At 62.7% G+C, this 24,822-nt stretch overlaps 1 long non-coding RNA gene across 1 annotated transcript; it reads right to left on the bottom strand.

Moving 5' to 3' along the window:
- Positions 1-3,274: 3,274 nt before the first annotated feature.
- Positions 3,275-12,121, bottom strand: LOC149123661 (uncharacterized). The gene is made up of 2 exons (XR_016216440.1): positions 10,621-12,121; positions 3,275-3,738 (listed from the first exon to the last, which is right to left on the bottom strand). It is a non-coding gene; the product is annotated as an uncharacterized LOC149123661 (long non-coding RNA).
- Positions 12,122-24,822: the final 12,701 nt, after the last annotated feature.

The following is a 24,822-nucleotide window of genomic DNA, read 5'->3' as shown; positions in this document are numbered from 1 at the left end:
GAGTGACGGACGGGCATCTGCACACGCCGCCCGGGCCCACCCCGCACGGCGGCGGACGGGCTGGGCAGCGGCCGAGAGAGAGAACCACGGACCGAGGGCCGCCGCTGGAAACCAGAGCGCACACCGTGCTGACGACAGGGCAGGGAACAGGCACGGGGACACAGCCGAGGACCCAGGCATCTAGAAGCTTCCATGGCTGCCAGGAGGGCTGTGGGGTCCGCTGCCTGGGAGCTAGCTCTTCCGAGGCTGCCAGGAGACCCCCGCCCGCGTGCTGCTCTCCCAGGGGTGTGGCCCACAGAGGGGAGGTTCTCCCCATCCTAAGAGCTCAGAATGTTCTAGAAAATGGTGAGACGGGCGCAGTGGTGGAGGGATTGCTGCTACGTCTTCGGTGGCCGCCCTGAGCAGCGGGGCCGCCTCCGTGGACTCGCGTCGGTGGGGGTGCCCTGTCCCCAGGCCCCTTCCTACCTCTCACGCTGCTGCCCACAGCCCAGCCTGCACCGTCGGTCTCACAGGGCAGGGACCTGTGTGTGCTCCGAGGGAGAACTCAGAGCACCCAGGAAGCAAGGCAGGGGTCCCAACACAGGAAGGCCGACGCGAGGACGGCCCGGGAGGACCTTCGCTGCCCTGGACACGCGGGGAAGGGGCAGCCCCTGCCAGGCAGAACAGGATGGGCGGGAACAGGACGCGTGCACACAGCTCAGCGACGCCCGGCCAAGCCCTGCCATCCCCGGAGCCACCCCAGCCAGAGTCCTTTATCTGGGAAAACCGTCAGTCGAGACAGAATCTCCAAAACGTAGCTTGCGGGCATCAGTCCTCAAGGGGCTACTGACGAGGAAGGGGGCGGGGAGGGCACCCCGGGCGGGAGGGCACCCCGACACTGTGGAAAAGGAGAGAGGGAGAAAGCAGATTCCGGAAGCCACCCAGGAGAGCAAGCCAGACCACGGCAGTCACGGTGCCTGGCCGGGGAGCCATGGGCCCAGCGGCAGAAGCAGTGGGCGGGCAGCCCCGGGGTGCGCACTGTCCCCCACACAGGGACAGAATCCCTAGGCAACCTGGCCCTCTTGGAGCTGGGGTCGCCGTGGCCTGGCCCAGAAACACGGGGCCATCCCGGGGTCTCCCTGCAGGGCTCACCCATCCCCCCACAGGGTCTCTGGCAACCCCTCAAGGGAGCTGGGACAGACGGGACCCTCAGGCTGCCACTTCGTCTTCTCCAGGACTCTCTGCCCACAGAGCGTCCCACCTGGCCTTGCTCCTCGTGTGGACAGGTGCTCTTGCCATCCTGGACAGAAGTCCAGAGACGCTGAGCGAGGACTGGTACGGGCAGCTCCTGCCTCCGGGCAAGGAGGGTCCTGACCCCCGGTCAGCACTTCAGGGCACCAGATACAGGAAACGTACACAAACATCATTCGTTCAGGAGCCCTGGGCTGCCCAGGCCTCAGCCCTGGCCAGGCAAGATCTGGCTCCACACCTCCCCACCTGACACCTGTGGCCGGGACACCCTGGATACCAGGACCAGCAGGTGTGCAGCTGGGACGCACTGTGTCCCCCGGGTCCCCACAGGTGTGCGGCTGGGACGCACTGTGTCCCCAGGGTCCTCACAGGTGTGCGGCTTGGACTCATTGTGTCCCCAGGGTCCCCACAGGTGTGCGGCTGGGACGCACTGTGTCCCCAGAGTCCCCACAGGTGTGCTGCTGGGACGCACTGTGTCCCCAGGGTCCCCACAGGTGTGCGGCTGGGACGCACTGTGTCCCCAGGGTCCCCACAGGTGAGCGGCTGGGACGCACTGTGTCCCCCAGGGTCCCCAGGGTCCCCACAGGTGAGCGGCTGGGACGCACTGTGTCCCCCAGGGTCCCCAGAGGTGAGCGGCTGGGACGCACTGTGTCCCCAGGGTCCCCACAGGTGAGCGGCTGGGACGCACTGTGTCCCCAGGGTCCCCACAGGTGAGCGGCTGGGACGCACTGTGTCCCCCAGGGTCCCCACAGGTGAGCGGCTGGGACGCACTGTGTCCCCCAGGGTCCCCAGGGTCCCCGCAGGTGTGCGGCTGGGACGCACTGTGTCCCCAGGGTCCCCGCAGGTGTGCGGCTTGGACTCACTGTGTCCCCCAGGGTCCCCACAGGTGTGCGGCTGGGACGCGCTGTGTCCCCCAGGGTCCCCAGGGTCCCCACAGGTGAGCGGCTTGGACTCACTGTGTCCCCAGGGACCCCGCAGGTGAGCGGCTTGGACTCACTGTGTCCCCAGGGTCCCCACAGGTGTGCGGCTGGGACACACTGTGTCCCCAGGGTCCCCGCAGGTGAGCGGCTGGGACGCACTGTGTCCCCCAGGGTCCCCACAGGTGAGCGGCTGGGACGCACTGTGTCCCCAGGGTCCCCACAGGTGAGCGGCTGGGACGCACTGTGTCCCCCAGGGTCCCCAGGGTCCCCACAGGTGAGCGGCTGGGACGCACTGTGTCCCCAGGGTCCCCAGAGGTGAGCGGCTGGGACGCACTGTGTCCCCAGGGTCCCCACAGGTGTGTGGCTGGGACTCACTGTGTCCCCAGGGTCCCCACAGGTGTGCGGCTGGGACACCCTGTGTCCCCCTGGGTCCCCGCGCCGCAAGCTCGGTGCCCAGTGTGGCGGTGCTGAGGGGAGGAAGCCGCATGAGGTGGGGCCGGGGCAGGGCCTTGGGTCACTGGGACCTGAGTTGGTTCTCCAAAGACGGCCGTAGGGGAAGAACAAGCCGCTCTCCGACGCCCACCAGACGGGCGCACGCACGCGGAGCTGAGCGCCCTCTGCCGTGCGGGCGGCCTCACCCCTTCCTCACCTGGGCTGACGGCGCCTCCCATCCCTGCAGGGGTCCTGACGCTGACGATGAAACCCAAGGAGCACCCGGAGTGAGGACAGTGGCTTCAGATGATGAAATCCGGGCACTTTATTGTTTTCCCATTGCTAATCATAAACGTAGGATGTGCCTCTCCATCACAACGCCTAAACACTGTAAGAAAAATTTCAAAGGACTTGGCTGGTTTCCAAATCAATTTATTCCTCTAAGAATTTTATTGACAACCCCAGCTGCTACAGCCTCTCCGGATCAAAGTTCCTGCAAACCAAAATTAAGTTTTGAAAACTATGGAAGAACTACATAACTCAGGAGAGTGTGTCTAATTTGTCATTATTGTCAATAAAATGCAAATTATGGGAAGATTTTAATTATAATAACATAATTAGTGGTGCTGCTTAGATGAAGGCAAGAAGAATAAATTTTGAGGAATAAGCACACGGCAACGTATAAGTTATGCATATTTTTGTTTTACTCCTCTTCCAAATGTTATTGGCCCATCAACAGAACGCCAAGGCATATGCGTAATAATTAAATTCCGTTTGCTTCCATATTTCGCCAGCTTTCACTTATCAGAATATAACCCATAATTTTACACATTTTTCCACCTTGTTATGATGAAGGTATATTTGTCAACGCGGGAGGCGAGCGTATTTGTTAACAGTTCATTAACTTGATTTACAGTTTATAAATATTTAGACATATGGTGTGTGGGCCTGGGTTTGTACGCTAGCCCCAAGCCCCACAAACGTGAGAAGTAGGCCAGCCAGGGTAGAGGCGGGGGAGGGGGGGAATGAGGAAGGGGCACACAGACCAGAACATTCCAAGGTTCCGGAATGCTCCGGCCCCACACGACGGGGGAGGTCCCGGGGCGGCTTGTCGTGGGACGTTCCTCAGAGCTGCGACTGTGTTGTCTGCACTCATCTGGATGCGTGAGAGACGCGACAGTGAGAAACCCGGCGGGGGGGAGGCAGGGGTGAGGACGCCGAGGACGCGTGGGAAGCGCCGTGCAGACCGGACCCCGCCCCAGGCAGGCCGTCACCTCGTCCGCTGGCGTCCAGCCCGGGGCCCAACAGGCCCAGCTCAGCTGAGCAAACCCCGTCACATTTGCTGTCCTCACCAGGATTTTTAACGACACGTCGTCTTCCGCCCTGGCTCTAGCCACATGCTCGCTCATCATGGACAACGTGGAGACAGAGCCACAGCAAGCGCGTGTCCGCTGCCGGGAAGGCGCCCACAGCAAGCGCGTGTGCCCCGCCGGGAAGGCGCCCACAGCGAGCGCGTGTGCCCCGCCGGGAAGGCGCCCACAGCGAGCGCGTGTGCCCCGCCGGGAAGGCGCCCACAGCGAGCGCGTGTGCCCCGCCGGGAAGGCGCCCACAGCGAGCGCGTGTGCCCCGCCGGGAAGGCGCCCACAGCGAGCGCGTGTGCCCCGCCGGGAAGGCGCCCACAGCGAGCGCGTGTGCCCCGCCGGGAAGGCGCCCACAGCGAGCGCGTGTGCCCCGCCGGGAAGGCGCCCACAGCGAGCGCGTGTGCCCTGCCGGGAAGGCGCCCACAGCGAGCGCGTGTGCCCTGCCGGGAAGGCGCTGCCGACACCGGCTATTCCGTCTCTTCCCTCCGCAATTTTCCGTGCTTGAGATCAGCCTCCAAACACCGTCTTTCACTTGTTGTCTTTCGCACTTAACATGCGAGGCATCTCCCCGTGTTACTACAAACTCATTGTAAGCATCTTTGGCTGCATAATCTGCTTAATCATCCCCTCATTACAGGACATTTAGAAGAGCCCTGATTTCTCCTATCACAAATTACCCCGTGATGAATAAACACCATCTCGTCTTTGTGCCGACTCGCGATTTGCTTCTTTGGATCAATACCCAGAGACGGCGCGGGGAGTGTCTCCAAGGTTCCAGAAACAACTAGCAGAGACACTGGTTTTAAACACGCATGTCGCTGGCCTGTCTCACCTGGACACTGACGGACGGTCACCCTGGAAGCAGCGGTCGTTACTAAGTGAACCCAAAAGCCACAGGGACACAGACAGACGTGAAGTCACACCTTAGCCTGCACAACCTCCCCGGGGCTCAAGTGCCTTGCCTGTAGTAGAGACAGAAGCAGGTGGGCTGGCCCCGTGCGCGGCGGTTAAGGAAGCCGTCACCTGCGACACTGGCAGCCCGCTTCCTGGTGCCAGTCTGGGTCCCAGCTCCTCCCGTGCGATCCAGCCCCCTGCAGAGGGAGATGGCCGACTACCTGGGTCCCTGTCACCCGTGTGGGAGACCAGGGGGGAGTTCCTGGCTCCTGGCTTTTCAACCTGGTCCATATCTTGCTGTTGTGACCACTTGGGGAGTGAACCAGAGGATGGAAGTCTCTCTCTCTCTCTCTCTCTCTCTCTCTCTCTCTCTCTCTCTCTCTCTCCTTCTGCCTTTCAAATAAATAAATCTTTACCAAAAAAGAAATAGGATCATGACTACCAAGCAAAGTACGTGTAAGAATTAAAAGCAACGCAGGGGGGGCTGGTGCTGTGGTGTAGTGGGTAAAGTCACCGCCTGCAGTGCCGGCATCCCATATGGGCGCCAGTTCTAGTCCCGGCTGCTCCTCTCCCGATCCAGCTCTCTGCTGTGGCCTGGGAAAGCAGTAGAAGGTGGTCCAAGTGCTTGCGCCTCTGCACCCACGTGGGAGACCTGGAAGAAGCTCCTGGCTCCTGGCTTCAGATCAGCACAGCTCCAGCCAATGTGGCCATCAGGGGAGTGAACCAGCAGATGGAAGACCTCTCTCTCTCTCTCTCTCCTTCTCTCTCTGTATAACTCTGACTTTTCAGTAAATAAATCTTTAAAAAAAAAAAAAGCAATGCAGGAACAGCGAGCCGGGAGCCTGGCACATAACCAGAGTCCAACAAGTGGCACCGCACATGAACACGTTGTACGAGGGCCTCGTTCCAACAATTCCAGCAAAGACCCCCGGGGCCCCAACCGCCCAGGATTCCAGCAAAGACCCCCGGGGCCCCGATCTCCCACGATCCCAGCAAAGACCCCCGGGGCCCCAACCGCCCAGGATTCCAGCAAAGACCCCCGGGGCCCCAACCGCCCACGATCCCAGCAAAGACCCCCGGGGCCCCGATCTCCCACGATCCCAGCAAAGACCCCCGGGGCCCCAACCTCCCATGATTCCAGCAAAGACCCCCAGGCCAACCTCCCATGATTCCAGCAAAGACCCCCGGGGCCCCGACCGCCCACTCCTGGTCTCCTGCTCAGCCTGGGCGTGAGGTCAGCTGGACGTGAGGTCAGCCCTAGGTGCGCTCTTAGCACTGAGTTGTGAGTCTCAAAGAAAAGGTGGAAAAAGTGACTGAAACAAGCAAAAATCCCAGCCGTCCAGGGCATCCGTCACTGCGCCTCCAATGCCACTGCTGTGAGAAAGGGCTGGGCTCCCAGACACCCCTGGGGCCCCACGGACACGGGAGGATCCCTGTGGAGCACACAACAAGCAAAGCAAAGAAGGCAGCTGGGGCTACATGCAGAATTCTCAAGGCCTGGAGTGTACCAAACCCAGGAGATGGAAACTCCCCTCCCTGAAGGCCGGGGGCTCACAGGTGGGTCAGAAAGGACCACAGGACCACAGGCGGATCACAGGTGGATCAGAAATGTCCACGGGATCACGGGAGGATCACAGTGGATCAGGAAGGGACATGGGATCATGGGCTGCTCACAAGTGGATCAGGAAAGGCCACGGGATCAGAGGAGGATCAGGAAGGCCACGGGATCACGGGAGGATCAGGAAGGCCACAGGATCCTGGGTGGATCACAGGAGGAGCAGGAAGGGACATGGGATCACAGGAGGATCACAGTGGATCAGGAATGTCCATGGAATCACAGGTGGATTAGGAAGGATCACAGGATCATGGGTGGATCACAGGTAGATCAGAAAGGATCACAGGAGAATCAGGAAGGCCACAGGATCACGGGAGGATCACAGGTGGATCAGGAAGGACCACAGGATCCTGGGTGGATCACAGGAGGAGCAGGAATGTCCATGGGATCACAGGAGGATCAGGAAGGCCACGGGATCACGGGTGGGTCTGGAGAGCTGTGAGATCACCACCCTGAGGCGGCAAGGGCTCCAGTGCTTGGAAACCTAAGGCACCCAGAGGATCTTCACCAACAGGTCATGAACTCACCACCACAGCCCGGGCCCCAGCCCCAGGGCCACAGCCCCCCCTCTGGGAAGTGTTCCTGAGCCCTGCCAGCGACAGACGACGCAGGACGGAGGGGAAGGCCCTGCAGACGGCCTTCACCCAGCCTGCAGCAAAGGCGAGGCACTGCCCATAACCAGCTGGGCTTCGGTCTGGGCACAGGTGCTGGGCAGGACGAGGGCAGAGGGAGAGGGGCTGACTGGGGCTGCAGCAGAGTCGGGGAGGCAGAGGTTCACAGCAGGTGGGAGGGCGCAGGTGCCCCGAGCCACCTGTCACTCAACAGAGCCAGGTCCCCACCCTCCCCCAGACTGTCTTCAGGTGTGGGAGGGAGCGCTGAGCCAGCGCTGAGCTCCCCAGCAGGAACCCAGAGGACCGGAAGCTGTGACCGTGCTCCCGTCTCTTGGAAGTGGCAGGGACGTGGCTTGTGTCCACCCTGCTGCCCAGCGGGGTCCAGGCCGGCCGAGTGCATGAGCGCCTGGGTGGGTGGAGAGGAGTCTGGCTCTCACTCAGCTCCTCTCCCACGTCACCGTCACTCCGCAGACTGTTGTGTAACACTGGGGGGGGGGGGGGTCCCAGGAACGGAGCCAGAGGAATCCTCGGCAAACGTGACGCACAGCCCCCAGCAGCACAGAGGCCTCCCACACAGACACCCAAGGCCGGGGTCCCCAGGGCCCTCAGGGGCTTTGCTGACAAACTGGGCCTGGGACGCTCAGGGCGAGCTGTGGGAAGCTCCCCAAACCTGCCGTCCCAGCACCGCAGAGGCACCAGACCGGGGCCCTGGCCCTGTGAGCACGGCCCTGTCCTTGCACGTCCACCTGCCCTCCGGGCAGAGGGGCTCCGGGGCCTCCCTGGCTCCCGTGCTCCCAGCCTGTGGGGGGCAGGGGGCTCTGGGCCTCGGGGGCAGGTAGGTGATGGAAACACTAGGTCGTGCTAGCTGCAAACTGTGGCGGCCTCCCAAGGCCAAGGCCAGGAACGCCCCGGGCCGTGCTCCGAGCTCTGCCAGCCGCCTCCGTGGGGCTGCCCTGTGTCCTGTACACTCACCGCCCTCAGGCTGCCCACTGGGAGGGAGGGCGGGCTCCTTCCTGCTCAGGGCTGGAGCCGCTGCTCACGACACGGCCGCTGCCTCCATGGCGGCCCCAGCGTCGGGGCCTGGGCAGGAGAGACCCTCACCGTCATCACAGCCACCCCCACACATGGTAGATGGAACAGTGGTGGACAGACGAGCCCCCCCCCATCGCAGGGAGACGCCAGGAAGGGAAGTGGACACGGAGGCCCAGAGCGCTGGGCCAGTGCCAGCCCCACGGAGTCCAGTGCCGCCTGCCCAGGTGGACCTGGCTCTGGCCGGCCCTGCCTGGGTTCTCGCCCCGTGGCTGCTGTGAGAACGGCACACGGAGGGCAGCAGGCAGCACAGGCTCGTGTCCCAGCCTGGGGTCAGGGGTGCGGGGTGCAGGGCAGGGCCCGTCCCCCGGAGGCTCTGGGGGAGCTGTCTCCTGGACCCCAGCCTCCGGCTCTCCCAGCTCACGGCCCCAAAGCTTTCAGCCTCTGCCTGGGACCCTCCCGACCCCCTCCCTGCGAGGACCTTGTGATTGCTGTGGGCCCACTGGACACCCCAGGGGCCAAGGGGCACCCAGCACTGACCAGAGAGGCCTCCTGCGGGCTGCAGGCTGCCCCGCACCTCCCTCGGAGAGCCCGCGCCCCAGCCCTGGGCGAGTGAGGCGGCTCATTGCTCCTGTCCCGTCAGAGCCGGAAGGCACCGACTGCAGATTTTCAGATCCTCGTTTAAACCGAGATCACAGCATCTTCAAAGATATACGTGGTCCTCATTAACTGGAAATCTGTGGTCGGCAAAATCCTGCCTTGACCCTGAGATGCAGGGAAGGCGGAAGGAGGGGAGGGAGACACGTGCAGTGCAGGGCACCACGTGGCACGAAGCCCACCCATCAGACTGAGGTCTCAGCTGCACCCCGCAGTCCTTCAGAAGGGCTCAGCGCTCACTCGGGCCGACTGCAGGGGGGACGCAGGTGCCCATCTCCCCCATGAACCTGGACTTGGCCAAGTGGGCGCAGGTGCCCATCTCTCCTGTGAACCTGGACTTGGCCGACTGGGCGGCAGGTGCCCATCTCTCCCGTGAACCTGGACTTGGGCCGCAGGTGCCCATCTCTCCCATGAACCTGGACTTGGCCGAGTGGGCGGCAGGTGCCCATCTCTCCCGTGAACCTGGACTTGGCCGAGTGGGCGGCAGGTGCCCATCTCTCCCATGAACCTGGACTTGGCCGAGTGGGCGGCAGGTGCCCATCTCCCCCATGAACTGGACTTGGCCGAGTGGGTGGCAGGTGCCCATCTCTCCCGTGAACCTGGACTTGGGCCGCAGGTGCACATCTCTCCCATGAACCTGGACTTGGCCGAGTGGGTGGCAGGTGCCCATCTCTCCCGTGAACCTGGACTTGGGCCGCAGGTGCCCATCTCTCCCATGAACCTGGACTTGGCCAAGTGGGCACAGGTGCCCATCTCTCCCGTGAACCTGGACTTGGCCGAGTGGGCACAGGTGCCCATCTCTCCCATGAACCTGGACTTGGCCGAGTGGGCAGCAGGTGCACATCTCTCCCATGAACCTGGACTTGGCTGAGTGAGTGGCAGGTGCACATCTCTCCTGTGAACCTGGACTTGGCTGAGTGAGTGGCAGGTGTCCATCTCTCCCATGAACCTGGACTTGGCTGAGTGAGTGGCAGGTGTCCATCTCTCTTGTGAACCTGGACTCGGCTGAGTGACTCGCCCTGCCCGCTGAGACCCTGGTGGTGCTGCTGGTGCCACTGTCCTTTTTCCCTCTGCCTCAGCACCAGCCGTGTCGCCACCCCTCAGCCAGGTCCCCCAGTGAGTGGGGATGGCAGGATGCGTTCACCACAGAACTGGCCCAGACTGACCACCCGAGATGGAAACGGGGGTTCAGGGAGGGGCAGTAACTTGCCTGAGGTCACAAGGGGGTTGGATTCTGTGTCTCCAGGTCTTTGTCCAGCCCTGTCTGCTCCTGCAGGGGACCCGCCACCCCGACAGCAGCTGGTGGGACTGCAGGGCCCGGGGCGAGTCCCTGACAGAAGCCCGGGAACTCTCAGCCACCGTCTGCCTACAGTGGACTTCCGCCAGACAGGCCCTGTGCCGAGTGTCTCAGTCTCTCCTGTGCTCTTCCGAGAGGGCCCGTGAGGGAGGGAGACTGGACACATCCCCACTGTACAGGCTGGAGAGAAGCTGGACACACCCCACCGTACAGGCGGGAGGGAGGCTGGACACACCCCACTGTGCAGGCGGGAGGGAGGCTGGACACACCCCACTGTGCAGGCGGGAGGGAGGCTGGACACACCCCACCGTACAGGCGGGAGGACCGGGCTCCGTCTGCCACCCTCGTTCGCGCTGGCCTGTTCCGAGACCTCTGTGTAAGCGCCACTAGGAGCCTCACTAAGCCTGTGTGCCTGCCCCCCAGCCGATCACCCCCTCCGTCTCTCCCCGCACCCTGGGGTTACACCCGGCTCTGCACACTTCAGCCACAGCTGCAGGAAGATTCTAGATCCAAGGATGTATGCACATGCAAGGTTTTCATGCAAACTAAAATACCGCCCATTACAGGGTCCTACCTGATCGTTCCCGATCTGGTCAGCAGGGTAAGGTCCGCTGTTGTCCACTGCGGTCATCCACCTTCCGCACCAGTGATGTGCAAACTTCCACGGGCCTGATGGGTCCACCTGGTTTTATTAAGATTGATTGATTGATTGATTGATTGACTGATTTAAAGTCAGAGTTACAGAGAGAGAGGAAGAGACGGAGAGAGAGGTCTTCCATCCACTGGTTCACTCCCCAGATGGCCACAATGGCCAGGGCTGAGCCAGGCCAAAGTTTCACCCAGGTGTCCCACGTGGATGGCAGGGTCCCTACACTTGGGCCACCCTCGGCTGCTTCCCCAGGCCATCAGCAGGGAGCAGGATGGGAAGTGGAGCAGCCGGGACACAAACTGGGGCCCATACGGGATGCCCGCATCCCAGGCATCCGCCTTCCCACCAGGCCACAGTGCTCGCCCCCCTATTGGTGTTAAAGCTGCCTCTTCCCATCACCAGTGAGGACAGGGCCCTCCGTCCGTCAGCCACCTGAGGTTGGCTTCCGTGCAGAGCTGGAGAGCAGGTGTCACAAAGCAAGCCCTGCCCACCAGGAGCCCACCCCCATGCCCCACGCACACCCAGAGGGAGGGGACCGGAGGAAAGGGGCTGTGTACTGACCGTGCGCCCGGGCCTGGCGGTGCCAACACCCTGCTCCAGGGGTCTCCGCTCCCCTCACAGAAGCCTGCTGACGGGCGCACACCTCGTCTCAATCCAGAATCCCAAAGGGAAAGCCGTCGGGGTGGGCGAGAGACCCTCACACCCCACCCCCAGGACCACCGCAGCACTGCCGTCAGCCCGGGCGTCCCTGAACCGCCCGCCTGGAGCGTGGGGCGCCACGCCGCGACAGCCACGGCGGAGCAGCCCTGGCCACGCGAGCTCGGGGCAGCCACACAGGCTGAGAAGGCCCCGCTGCTCTCCCTGACGCGCCGAAGCCCCAAGAGCTGCCCTCCGGGAGCACGGGTGGCACCGAGCGACGCTCAGAGGACTGGGCTCGGGCCCCTACAGCACAGGGTGGCAGCAGCCGCCCGGAACATCGCATTGCAAAACAACCGCGAGAGAGCGTTTTAAAGTCCCCCCACAAACGGTGAGTGTCAGGGTGACTGCGAACACCTTGCTCTGGTTGACTTGGCGCGTCTGCATCGTGAGCCACCCCAGCCGCTCCCGGGCACAGTTCCCGCGGCCGCTGAAAGCGAACGTGTTTCACACTCCCGAAGCCTGGGAGCTTCACACCCAGAGGTCCCCGAGTCCCAGGCCAGCGAGCTCTGCACGACCTGTCCACCGCCCCGTGGGACACACACTGCCGTACCCTCCCGGCGTCCAAGAGAGAAAACCGACAGCAGAGGCCTCCCGTGCCGAGGCCCGGGCTGGGCCACGCAGGCCAGGCTCGCCGCCAAGAGACGTGGCGACTGCCCCGTGACGAGAGCCACGCGTGACCCAGGCACCTGTGCCCTTCACCTGGCTTGGTCCTGTCCCTGCCCAGCTCCCAGTGCGGCCTGAGGGGCCCCCGACTTCTGGGCTCCGAGAACTGCTCATGGGGAAGGCAAGAACGAATCTGTTGCCAAGGCGACGGATACAGGGCTACCGCCGGCTGGTCTCCTTCGGGCCTGAATTCCACGGCGTCTCCATGACTCATCGCCACCCGGGTCTCAGGCCCCGAAGCCTGCATCCAGGGGGCACAGGAGCTCTCCCGCCCGGGTGCGGCCGAGGCCAGTCCGCTGGAAGGCCGCCGGCTCCCTGCCCAACAGAGTAGTTTACTTGAAAGCGGGATGGAGCCTGGCTCCTGCCGCAGGAGTCATTGGACAACCAAGGTGCACGGTGTGAGGAAGTGACTGCGTGGTGCAGGGACCTCTGCCCTTGAGGCAGGACCATCACTGACGGAGTCAGCCGGGGCCCAGTGCCCTGCAGTCGGCAGACGCTGGTGAGCCCCACTCGGTGCTGCGGCCCAGAGAAGCAAGAGCGAGGTGCAGTCCCAGGCCAGGGTCCCCTCGGCAGATGGAGCCCCACCAGGGTGGGGTGGAGTGCAGGGGCTCTCCCTGGGAGCGGAGGGTGCTTTTGTCACAAGCCGTTCTGATGTGACAAAGGCTCAAGGCTCTCTCTCAGGTCAGAGCAGAGGAGACAAGGGGTTGCAGCCACCACCACAGGTGCTCGGCTCCCCACGGCTCAGAGCCCTGAACCACCCGCCCCGTCCTCTCAGGCGTCCGCAGGTGGACGGTGTGTCCCCATGGCCGGGCTGGCTCAGCTGGGAGGTTCTAAGAACCCAGGTAGCAGGAGTGGGGTGGCGCTTGGCTCCACGTTCCCCTCAATCACCTTTGGAGAGAGGAGGCCGGCTGGGGCAGGCTCTTCTTGCACAAGGACAGAGGCCCAGGAGGGTGGGCAGAAGCACGTGGGGCCTCTCCAGGGCTAGGCGGGGGTCCAGGGTAACTCACTGCTGAAGCCAGAGGGTGTCCTTGTGCTGAGTGAACACGGACGACAAGACCAGGGCACGGGCAGGTGCAAGGAGCAGAGGCACCGGCCGGCTCACGCCTGTCCGGTCTCATTGAAGACCACGGAGGTTCTGGGCTGGCAGGGACTGTCAGAGTCACCTGACCCAGTGCTGACCGTGGTTGACTGAGTCACGGTCCCCAGAGCTGTCCCCATCCTGGTTCCCACAACCTGCGCACAACAGGGACTGCACACGTGGCTACCCGTGACTACACGCAGCCCCTGAGCAGGAGACCTGTTCTCCAGTGATCCCAGGGGGCCCAGTGCCACTGCTCGGCTCCCTGTAGGAGGTGGGGAGGCCGTGCTGGGCCGCCTACTGCAAAGACGGAGGAGGCCAGGAGCCGAGACACACGCAGATCCCGAGCTGGGGAAGGTGAGGACGCAGCTCCTCCCTCGCACTTCCAGAGGGAGCTCTGTCCTGCCACCCTGGCCTCCCACCCAGCGGGGCCGTTCCACCTGCGGCTCCAGGACCACGAGATGCTGAGCCGGTGACGTTCAAGGCACCAAGCCTGTGGAAGCTTCCACCGCAGCCACGGGAAACACACACAACGACCCCCATGCAAAACACTTCTCACAGCCCGGTGCACACGCTCTCCTGGTCCACAGGCAGCGGGAGGCTGCAAGTTTAGGATCAAGGAGCCCATGGAGGGGGCAGCCCCTCTTCCTGCTGTGCCCTCACACAGCCAAAGGGACACCCACATCGCCCAGCTCTTTGACAAGGACACGAATCCCATGAGCCAATCGCCTCCCAAGGGCACAGCTCCTCACATCACACTGGGGGTCAGGGTTGCAACACTCAGTTCTGGGAGGATGCAGACACTCGGTCCATGGTACACATGTGTGCAAATGCACATGCACATACATACAAACACATACAAATTTCCTTCTAAAATGCATATAGGCGACGCCTATCCTGCTTCATGCAAAATGAAACAACTGGCCGGTAGAGTTCACGACCCAGCAGCCAGCTGCCACCGCAGCTTGACAAGGCCACCGTGCGCTGGGGAGCTCCCGGCCCGGTGCACACCCCGGCCGTCCGCGCAGGGTCTCCGGGCAACTGCACAGCCCTGCCCTCGGCCCCCCGCCCCCCGCCCCCGCGCTGCAGGTCCTGCCCCCTCCAGCCTCCCCGACTCCTCCCTGCAACTGCTACCTCTTTCCCTCCAGGAGACATCTGTGGTGCTGACCTCCGACAAAGCAAGCAGAACGCTCCCAGCAGGTGCTGACGGACAGGCCAACCCCTCGTGCCAAGCACAGAGCAGGCACACAGCGGACCAAGCCTCAGACTGGCTCGCAAGAGACTCCAGGGCAGAGCTGAGCTCCCCAGTACTCCGAGGATGGCGAACTACGCGGGGCACGCCACGGGGAAGGCTTCCAGGTGCACCAGAAGGGAGAGGGGGCGCGGGCTGGGGCCAGCAACGCTGCGGATGCCACACCTCTGCCGTGGGACCCCTCCCACAAACCCCACATCTTCAAACCCGCCACAGAACCCTTGGGAGTGGGGGAGCGGGGCCGGCTCTGGGGCTGGGTTAGGGCTTGGGCTCTGTGCCCCACCTTGTCTGGGAGGCTCTCTGCGTAGGGTGGGCTCTGGAAGACAAGGCCGAGTGAGGTCTGGGACGTCAGGTGGGCCCCGGACTCACCCGTGGCTGTGAGGGCGAGTTCAGAGCAGGTGTGGCCCGCACCCCAGAGGTCAGGGGCGCTGCTGGCACCGGGGGATGACACAATGGGCACACGCCTCTCACACAGCACACCCACCTCTCAGACGCTGCTCTGTAGGGAATGACTGGGGGCTGTGGGACCCAGAGCCGGAGAGACTCACCCTGCAGGGGGCAAGGGAGCCCAGCGTGCAGAGCTCTGTGAGCTATGCCTCCTGCAGACAGAGGCCAGGGCTCAGGGAGAAGCAAATGCAGATCCCCGGGCCCAGCCTCAGGGCTGGGGAATCTGCGCTTTAGGTGTGGGGCGGGGCCCTTCAGACGCTCGGTCACTCAGAGAGCTCACGGGAAGAAGGACCACCACTGTGGCTGGGTCAGCCTCCCCCAGACCGAGTGAGGTCCCCGAGCTGGGCTGAGACGGGTTCTGCTCACCAGCCCCCGGGGCCGGGGCCCCCAGATGAGTGGGGGTGCACCTGCCTCTGCTCCCTCCCCCACACTGACAGGAGGCCCCTCACGTGTCCCCGGCCCTGTAACACACCAGCCACGCGCAGTCTCCAGCCTGTGACGCGTGTCCTGCGCCATGTGCCTGCACAGCCGTCCCCTCGAGGACGGGCTCCGTGGCACTGCGGATGGAAATGAGCCTTCAGCGACGATTAGAGATTTTCAACGAGACGTGAGCAGCACAGAAGGGGCCGTGAAGGATGTCTCCGCCCAGGCATTCGGCTTCACTGTGAAGATGCTGGTGAGGACGCCCGCATCCCCCAGAGCAGCTCCCTGGGCCGCGCCACTCCCGCTTCCCCGCAAAGCAGTGGTGGGGCCCCTGCACCCCGCCCGGTGGGGGGCCTGGATTGAGCTGACTTCTGCCTCTCAGGTGTTACAGGCACCTGGGGAGGGAATCGGTGGATGGGGGCTCTCTCCCTACCCCCCATGTATAATGTATATGATGAGAGACATCTGGGGTACCTGCAGGAGCCTTCTGCCGAATCAGCCCGCTCCCCTCCCTCGCCCACCCCGTCCCTCGGCCCTCGAAGGTCCTGGCAGCTGAGGGCCGGCCCCCCCTTTCCTTTGTTCCCCCAACTACAGGGCTTGGTCTGATCTTGCCCTCTCCGCCTCTCTCTCTCTCTCTCTCTCTCTCTCCATATATATGCTCCATGTCTCCCTCACGATCTCCAGGTTCACATGAGATCTGCCCTCTGGGGGTGGGGTCTGCCCTCTGGGGGTGGGGTTAGCCCTCTGGGGGTGGGGTTAGCCCTCTGGGGGTGAGGTCTGCCCTCTGGGGGTGGGGTTAGCCCTCTGGGGGGGTGAGGTCTGCCCTCTGGGGGGGTGGGGTCTGCCCTCTGGGGATGGGGTTAGCCCTCTGGGGGTGGGGTCTGCCCTCTGGGGGTGGGGTTAGCCCTCTGGGGGTGGGGTCTGCCCTCTTGGGGTGAGGTCTGCCCTCTGGGGGTGGGGTCTGCCCTCTGGGGGTGGGGTCTACCCTCAGAGGTGGGATCTGCCCTCTGAGGGTGAGGTCTGCCCTCTGGGAGTGAGGTCTGCCCTCTGGGGTGGGGCCTGCCCTCTGGGGTGGGGCCTGCCCTCTGGGAGTGGGGTCTGCCCTCCGGAGTGGGGTCTGCCCTCTGGGGTGGGGTCTGCCCTCCGGGGTGGGGTGCCTGGAACGCGGAGGGGCGCGCGAGCACGCAGGAACACCCCTGCCACCGCCCCTGCCCTGCATGGAGGTGAGGCTGTCCCTCTCTCCTGAGGAGCGCCCAGGATGACTTGGGGGGGCGCTGCCCCAAGGAGCCCAGGGGCAGCCTGCGTGGGCAGGGGCTGCCTCAGCCGGGGTGGGCGCAGCCAAAGAGGCTCCTGGGAGGAGGCAAGGTTGCAGGCTGAAGACAAGACAACCAGCAGGAACAGCAAACAGCACCTGGGAGGCCACAGCTGTTACACTGTATCCTGCAGATAACAAGCAAGGAGCAGAACCTGCCCCGTCCCCTTTGATCCCGGGTTGGCTGGACCCACAGGTGCAGAGGGAGGGCTGGAACCCTGCACCCAAAGCAGGTTTGAGGCTCACTTTGCAAGCCCAGAATTCCATGTCCGCACAGTCCAAGCCCTGCAGCCCGGGAACAAAGGCAAGGTGGGGCCGGCCTCAGGCGCCCGGGCCTGGGAGGGAGCAGGGACCGGGCGGGACCGGGCGGGCAGGGGAGAGGGGCCGGGTGGGCAGGGGAGAGGGGCCGGGCGGGCAGGGGAGAGGGGCCGGCTGCTCTGCAAGAGCCTTGTCTGAGTTCTCCAGAGATCTCTCGCAAACAGCATTCTGAATTCACCCGACACTTAACTTTAAAACAACAGAAAGAAGTAACAGGAATCTGGGGAGGTAGAAGAGGGCGGGGGGGGGGGGTCTTTATCCACATTAGTAAAAGTGTATTAACATCCTAATGCAAGATCTGGTAACATAAAGAGAAATAACTCCACAAAACACCAAAACGCGGCACCACTGACCCACCACGGCCCTGGCCGAGGCGCTCAGCCTCCCAGGCCCCCGCAGGCGCCACTGCAATACAAATCGCATATTCACACAGCAAATGTTTTCCATGAACTCATACATATTTATATAGCTTAAATTATACATGCATGCATTGACCAATAAATTGGTTTTATTACGTTAGTGGCCTAAAATAGTTTTATTCAAGAGCTATTTTAAAAAATAAATTTTTAATTTAAAAAGTGAAAATACAACATGTCTATGTCCATTAAAACAAAATTTTTTTATAAATTCTTTAGCTGAACATAAAAATGTGAAAATAAATCATTATTCTTGGTGTACGTTGACAGAGCTTAGCCTTTCTCTCTGGCGCGGGATCTGGCCCAGTGGCTGAGTCGCGCGCGCCCGCATCGGCACAGGGGACGGAGGCTCGGCGCTGCCTCCAGGCACACTGCCTGCTGCTGCCCGTGCCCGCCTGCAAGGCCTGCACTGGGTTTCCAGCCCCCAGCCTCGGTCCAGGGCAGCTGTCGTGGGCTTGGGGAGAGTGATCCACGGATGGGGGCTCAGTTGTCAAATACCTTAAATAAAAGGCTTTAAAATTCGTTTCCCTGGTACATGGATCTTAACCCTGTGTCAGTGGCATTCTTCAGAAGAACATATTTTTTTATTATTATTTGAGAGACAGAAACAGAGAGAGAGTGAGAGCGAGAGCTCCTGTCTGCCAGTCCACGCCCTCATGTCCACAATGGCCCTCGGGCCAGAGGCTGCAGCCAGGAGCCAGGCACCCAGTTCAGGACTCCCCCGGGGGGGGGGGGGGCGGAAGCCAACCCCTGGACGCAGCACCGCCGCCCAGGCCGCCCAGGGTGAGCAGCAGCAGAGCCGGCGTCCGGAGCTGGAGCTGGGGCTGGACCCAGGTCCCCGACGAGGGGCACAGGTGTCACAGAACCAGCGTCCCCAACACTAGGCTACACATCTGCCAGAACGCACTTTAGTAAGAATACTTTGTTTTAGATTTTTCATAAAACTGCATGTAACTGTCTTCAAATTACATTTAGTGATTTAGGGGCTGGCACTGTGGCACAGCCAGTTAAGCTGCGGCTTGCAGTGCCGGCATCCCATATGGGCACTGGTTCAAGTCCCGGCTGCTCCACTTCCAATGCAGCTCCCAGTGACTGGCCTGGGAAGGCAGTGGAGGATGACCCGAGTCCCTGTGTCCCTGCACCCACGTGGGAGACCTGGAAGAAGCTCCTGGCTCCTGGCTTCAGCCTGGCCCAGCCCCGGCCACTGCGGCCATTTGGGGAGTGAACAGCGGATGGAAGACCTCCCTCTCTCTCTCTCTAACTCTACCTTTCAAATAAATAAATCTTTTTTTAAAAAATTTATGATTCAAACATTTAAATTGCCAACATTCCAACTGATTGTTTTCACTTTAAATTCACAAGCGATTATGTCTACAGAAACCGGGAGACCCGGTGAGCTCAGGTGACTCCTGTCATCAGTTCTGGTCTCCTCCAGCAGACGCGGCTGGAGAGGCCGCCTTTTGCCGCCTCCTGACACACACCCGTCCCCGACAGAATGCGTCAAATGCATCCTACCCGTGACACTCCGGGACGGAACAGGCCTTCGCTGCCAGACCCCGTTAGGGACACCCTCTCGGCGCTGCCCCCGGCCGTGTCAAGCAGAGCCGCATCGCGTGCCGGCTTCAGTGGCAGGGCGCACACCCCGCCGCGCTCCACGGGCCATCATGCCGCCTTCCTGCAGGCAGGCTGTGTTGGCCGTAATTACAACTTGCTAGGAACGCTGATAATTAGCATTTTGGAGCTCCTATTCATTGCCTGCTTCAATGAAGGGTTTCCAACCGATTTATACAACTGTATCCAAAATGTGAAGTATTTGTTTACCGAAAGTTCAGCACCATTATTAGACACTCGGGGTGATTTACCAAGTAATTGTTAAAGGCTCCAACACTTACCAAGTCCGATGGATGGCGAGGAAAACGGAAGAACGGGACGGCCGACGCTCCGGTTGAGCCTTCCCTGCACCGTCTCTCTCCAGGTGCTGTGGAACTGGACACGGACACGGGAAATTCTGACCAGCTCAGCTCCTGCAAGATCGGAGGCAGCCCGGGCTTCCTCGCGGGCCACAGGCAGCCCCAGCACACTTCCGCTTGGAATTTAGAAAGAACACTGTTCTCTCCATGACACTGGAGTCACCAAAATCGGATTCCTTATCGTAACCACGAGAACAAACTGCGTGCCACGCAGGCGGAGTTTGCCGGCAGAACTTAGGACCACATCACCGCCTCCCGGCACCGGCGGGCACCGCTAAAGCTGACCGAGTCCGTGGATCAGGTGGAAATGACGGAACTCCCACGGCTGAAGCGTCTGCCAGCCCTGGGCGGCAGGAACCGCCCGCTTCCCAAGTTCTCCCCTCTTGAAGCTGGCCTGTCCCCGGCCAATCCGTCACTTTTTATATGGGGCACTTCCCAAAGTTTGCCGAAAGTGAAATTAAGAGATAACTTTATTTTTGGTGCAAAGACATCCATAAACAACTTTTTCTGTGGACTTGCACTGAAGTGGAAAAGAAGCCGGACAGATTCTGGGGGCCCTGGGTCTGGTGACCGCCGTGAGTCACCTGGCGCAGGGCAGACGCGCCTTCCACAGTCACGCGCCCGCCAGCGCCCATGGCCCCATCTCGGGCCATGTGTGCCCTCTGCCGCTGCCCCAGCGTTCGGGCTGACCCTGGGTCACGGGGCAGGAGAGGGGCAGGCTCCCAGCCACCAGCGACTCTGCAGAAACCAAAAGCCGGAGCTCAACTTGTAGTTAAACACACATCTTGGGTTTTTTTGTGTTTTTGTTTTCACCTCACTGCAGCCAAAATGGTGCAGTGTAGGATTCCAAAGGCCGACGGTTCACAAACCACCCAGCAGACAGCCAGCTGTGGGCGCGGGCGGCACAGAGCCCGGCGCGGTAGCCGGAGCCCGCCCACGGCTGCACAGCTCCTCTCCTCTGCATGACGCTTCCCCGAGGCTTCCCAGCACTCTCCCCACGTCCACTGACCCTGACCGCTAACCTCAAGCAGGCCACGGCCCAAGCCACCGACGAGCCACGGCTGGTCCACCAAGGGCCCCTGGGCAGCCATGCCCAGTGCTGGGTGCCTGTGAAGCAGACAGGTGTTTAGTAAGGAGCGGCACATATGCAAGAAGAGGGGACCCAAGCGTGGCCCAGGGAGACACCAGCTGCGACAGACTCTGGCCAAGTCCTGTCCAGCCCAGCAGAGCTCTGCCGGAGCACGGGCACTCAGAGGGCCACGCCCACCACATGACCAGGCCTTTATGCCCCGTGGGCTTAGCCACCGGCTGCAGTGTGGGCTGCATGAGGCTGTGCTGTGTGGTTGGGGAGTCTGGTGCCCTCCAGGGAGCCACCTGCGCACCACACACCCTGCGGCCAGGGCACGGCCTTCCCCAAGTCCCTCCAGCACCCCTGCCGCACTGCCCCTGGTCAGGAGCCGGGCAGCACTTGGGGAGGCGGGGACAGTGACGTCCTGGCTTGGACGGGTCTGGACCAGAGAGAGGGGTTTCTGAGGCTCAGCTTTGTGGTCTAAGCGCACATCAGCTTGTGAACTCTGGTTCTGCACTACGCCTCCCCCACTCCTGATGGGCCACAGCGCACACACCTGGGAGCGCACACACGCCTGCCGCCCGTGCCCACTGTGGCCGGCCTTCCTGTGACTCCTAGCAGAAAACTCAACAGGAGCACGGCCCTCCCCCTGGAGTGTGGGAGGCGCCACGCTGCCTTCTGGCCTCCCAGGAGGCTGGAAGGGTGAGGACAGCGTGGCAACAGTGGGCCAGGCACCGGTCACCGGCTGAGCCTCACGCGGCCTCCCGCGAGTCGCGTCCCCCAGCCCAGCTAGCACGGTGTCACCACCGGGAAGCCCATTCCTGTCCCCTTCAAACATTCCCGATGGGCGGGGGGGGGGGGGGGGGGGCAGGGAAGCCAGCCGGAGGAGCTAGAGATCACGGCGTGATCCGGCCACTGCTCACGATGAATGTGGCTGACAGACGCCCTGCGGGGAGACTTTCACCTTCCTGCCTCTCCGCGGTGCACCGCGGCCTCGTCCCGGGCAGTTCATCACACACGCAGGGTCCATGTGTCCACACATCCCAGCTGCAAGCCTCCCACCGGCGCCTGCGGGTGGAGACGACGCTGGCCCCTGGGCGAGAGGCCCACGGAGCCCCGGCACCTGTGGACATGGACATGGACGTGGTCCTGGCTCTGTGCCGCAGCCCAGGCGCTTTCCACAAACCTCAGCTTACGGTACCCTCTGCTCCAGGCGCTGGAGACACAGCAGGAAACACCCACGGGTCCCCGTCCCAGGGCTGCAGTCTGCTGTCTCCGGCCTCCGAGCCCTGCCCTCGGCCCACACACGTGCTGGGGGCACAGCAATGTGGCGCATGAACAGGTGACCTTGAGGGGCCGGCACTGTGGCTGAGTGGGTCAAGTCCCAGCTGCTGCACCTCCTCCCTGCTAATGGCAGGGGGGAAAGCGGCGAGGATGGCCCAGGTGCTTGGGCCCCTGCCACCCACGCGGGAGACCTGGAAGAAGCTCCTGGCTCCTGGCTTCTGCCGGCTCAGCCCTGGCGGCCGCGGTCATCTGGGGAGAGAAGCAGCAGATGGAAGCTCACGCGTGCTCTCCCTCCCTCCCTCCCTCCCTCTCTGTAGCTCCGACTTTCAAATAAGTAAATAAATCGTTTTACAAAGGACGACGGCGTCGTCATGAACTGGACGTCCTCCGCGCTGCACCGTGAGGGCTCACGCGCGGAAAGAAAAGGCTGCAAGTGCTCAACAGAGCGGAGCTCGGGGGGCAGCCGGCGCTGCCGGAGCTGCGAACCCCCGGCAGCCAGCAGCCGACAGTGCCGTCCGTCCCTCACAGAAGCCACGCTGACACAGAGGCCGGCACAGAACAGCACCCGGTGCCCCGACGGCGGCTCGGTTTGGCCGTGGAGCGGAGGAGCGGGCAGACGGAGCCCCCGGCTCAGCCAGCTGAGCTCACAGACGAGGAAACCTGACCCAGCGCCGGCAACAGTTCCCGAGAGGTGGCTCCCAGGAATTCTGGCAGGTGGGCAGGGTGTCCGGTCCTCCTGCGGGTGTGGCCAGAGACCCAGAGGAGGCCTCTGGATGAAGGGGCTGCACACCAGGGCCAGGGCCACTGTTAACGTGGGGCCCAAGATCGCCCTGCAGGCACCGTCTGCGGTCACGTGAACCTCTGTGTGCCCACCCACGCCTGCTCACCGGCATTCCCAGCAGGCCCTGCTCCTGGCCCAGCCCCGCGTGATGGCTCTGCACTGCGGGGGTCCTAGAGCGGCCCCCGCCGGTCCCCCGGCTCTGGCAGGAGTCACACGGCTGTGGCAGCACGGAGGCCGCTCCCGCAGCTGGCCGCTGGGGCCGGCTGCCTTGTGGAGCCCTCCCCTCCCCGGGAGTGAGGGGTGAGCAGCCACAGTGTTCCTCTCATGTCCTTGCACTTGAGCAGGGAGACGCGTGCCCGTCTGGGGTAACCGCGATCTATTAATACAGAGAGATGCGGGGTGGATTCCACTTTTATTCAGGTAACTAACGGGCTCCACTCACGGGGACACCCAGCGTGACCTCTCAGGGCCTCCTCCTCCACCACGGCCACCTGGAACCAAGTCTGGAACACGCAGATACACAGTCACACAGACACAGCCCCCGGAGGCCAGAGGCAACCCCAGAATACACACAGACACACGCACACAACACACAGACACATGCAGACACACACACACAGCCCCTGGAGACCAGAGGCTGCCCCAGGACACACAGTCACACACACAGAGATACATACAGACACACGCAGACACACACACATACACACGTACACAGCCCCTGGAGGCCAGAGGCTGACCCAGGACACACACACACACAGTCACACGCACGCAGATACACACAGACACACACAGATACACGCAGACACACATGCACATATACACGCACACACACATGCACACAGCCCCTGGGGGCCAGAGGCTGCCCCAGAATACACAGACACACACATACACATGCAGACACACACATACATACATTCACACGCATATACATACACACACATGCACACACAGTCACACACAGACACACAGACATGCACACACAGTCACACACACGCACGTACACGCACACACCCCAGGACCCCAAGGTCTCCAGAACCCAGCTGCCGCCTTTCCGTGTGCCTCAGTCTTCCCACCTGGGAAGTGGCCATGATCAAGACCCCGCCTGTCCTCACAGGGGACCAAGCGCGGACAGTGAGGGAAGTGTTGCTGCATCTTCAGGCTGTCTGAGGCAGCAGCCTCGCCCAGACGACCTGTGAACTGGTTTTGAGACCTGCCCCAACCCACGCCATGGCCGGCACCTCCCGGGAAGGAGCTCACGGCTGGAGGCTCAGGACTAGAGCCCCGCAGCCCAGCGTCTGATGGAGGCTGGCGCGGCAGGTGTGGGCAGTGAGGCCGAGACAGCGAGAGAGAACAAGACAGGGAGGGCGATTTATTTATTTGAAAGCAGAATTACGGAGAGGAGAGGTAGAGAAATCTTCCATCCATTGGTTCACTCCCCAAACAGCCGCATGGCAGGGGCTGGGGCAGGCCAAGGCCAGGAGCCAGGAGCTTCACCCGGGCCTCCCACGTAGGTGCAGGGGCCCGAGCACTTGGGCCACCTTATGCTGCTTCCCCAGGCACATTAGCAGGGAGCTGGATCCAAAGCGGAGCAGCCGGGACTTACACTGGCACCGCACGTTCTCCCTGCGTAACAGGCAGCGGCCAGACAGGTCCCGGGGCAACTGTTCCCTCCGGCCCAGGACCCACGCCCGGCTTCACCGGCTTTTTTCTCTCATTTTTCCCTCAGTGATGTCGCCTATTTTTCAGCACTGCGCCAAAAACTGTTTGCAGCGGAGTCTGATCAGTTGGGATGGCTAAGAAATGACCACTAGTCCACCATCGCCGCAAATCAACTCCGTGCAGGACACAAGGCAGCCACCGAAGCCTCCGAACGGCCACAGTGCAGACGGCAAAGGCGCCAGCTCGCGAGGCGGTGCGGCCCCGGCAGGTGACACGGACCAACGCCCGCCTGGCGCCCGGGCGGCCCAAGCCTGGGAGAGCCGGGGGCCGTGAGGGGCGAGGCTGCAGCAGCCCGAGGAGCGGCCAAGCTCGAGAGGACGCGGGGCTTCGAGGACAAGCGGGCCCCTGGCAGAGCCTGCGAGGTTAGGTGACCCCTGACCACACGACTCCAGGCAACGGCGAGGCGGCGGCGGCTGGAGAGCGCAGAGAGGCAGCCCTCGCCTCCTGCAGCTCAGGCCCCTGGCGCCTGTGAGGACGGGGCGGGGGTGGGGGAGGCCCATCCTCAGGGTAGCCGGATGCCGGGAGAACTGCAAACCCCAACCCGCTCAGCGCCTGAGGAGACACACGGCTCAGCTCTCGAGGGGCCAGTCTGGAGACGGGGATGAGGGTGGAGAGACATCGGCCAGGGGCCTGGGCTCAGGTCCTGGAGCAGGCAAAGGAGGGGACCCCTCCCCACCCCCTGACACCTGGACCCAC

Source organism: Oryctolagus cuniculus, chromosome 11 (assembly GCF_051225735.1).
Source record: "Oryctolagus cuniculus isolate XC-2025 breed Fujian yellow rabbit chromosome 11, ASM5122573v1, whole genome shotgun sequence".
NCBI classification, from domain to species: Eukaryota; Metazoa; Chordata; class Mammalia; order Lagomorpha; family Leporidae; genus Oryctolagus; species Oryctolagus cuniculus.
Note: the sequence above shows the minus strand (reverse complement) of the source record. Positions and strands in the feature narration are given on the sequence as shown.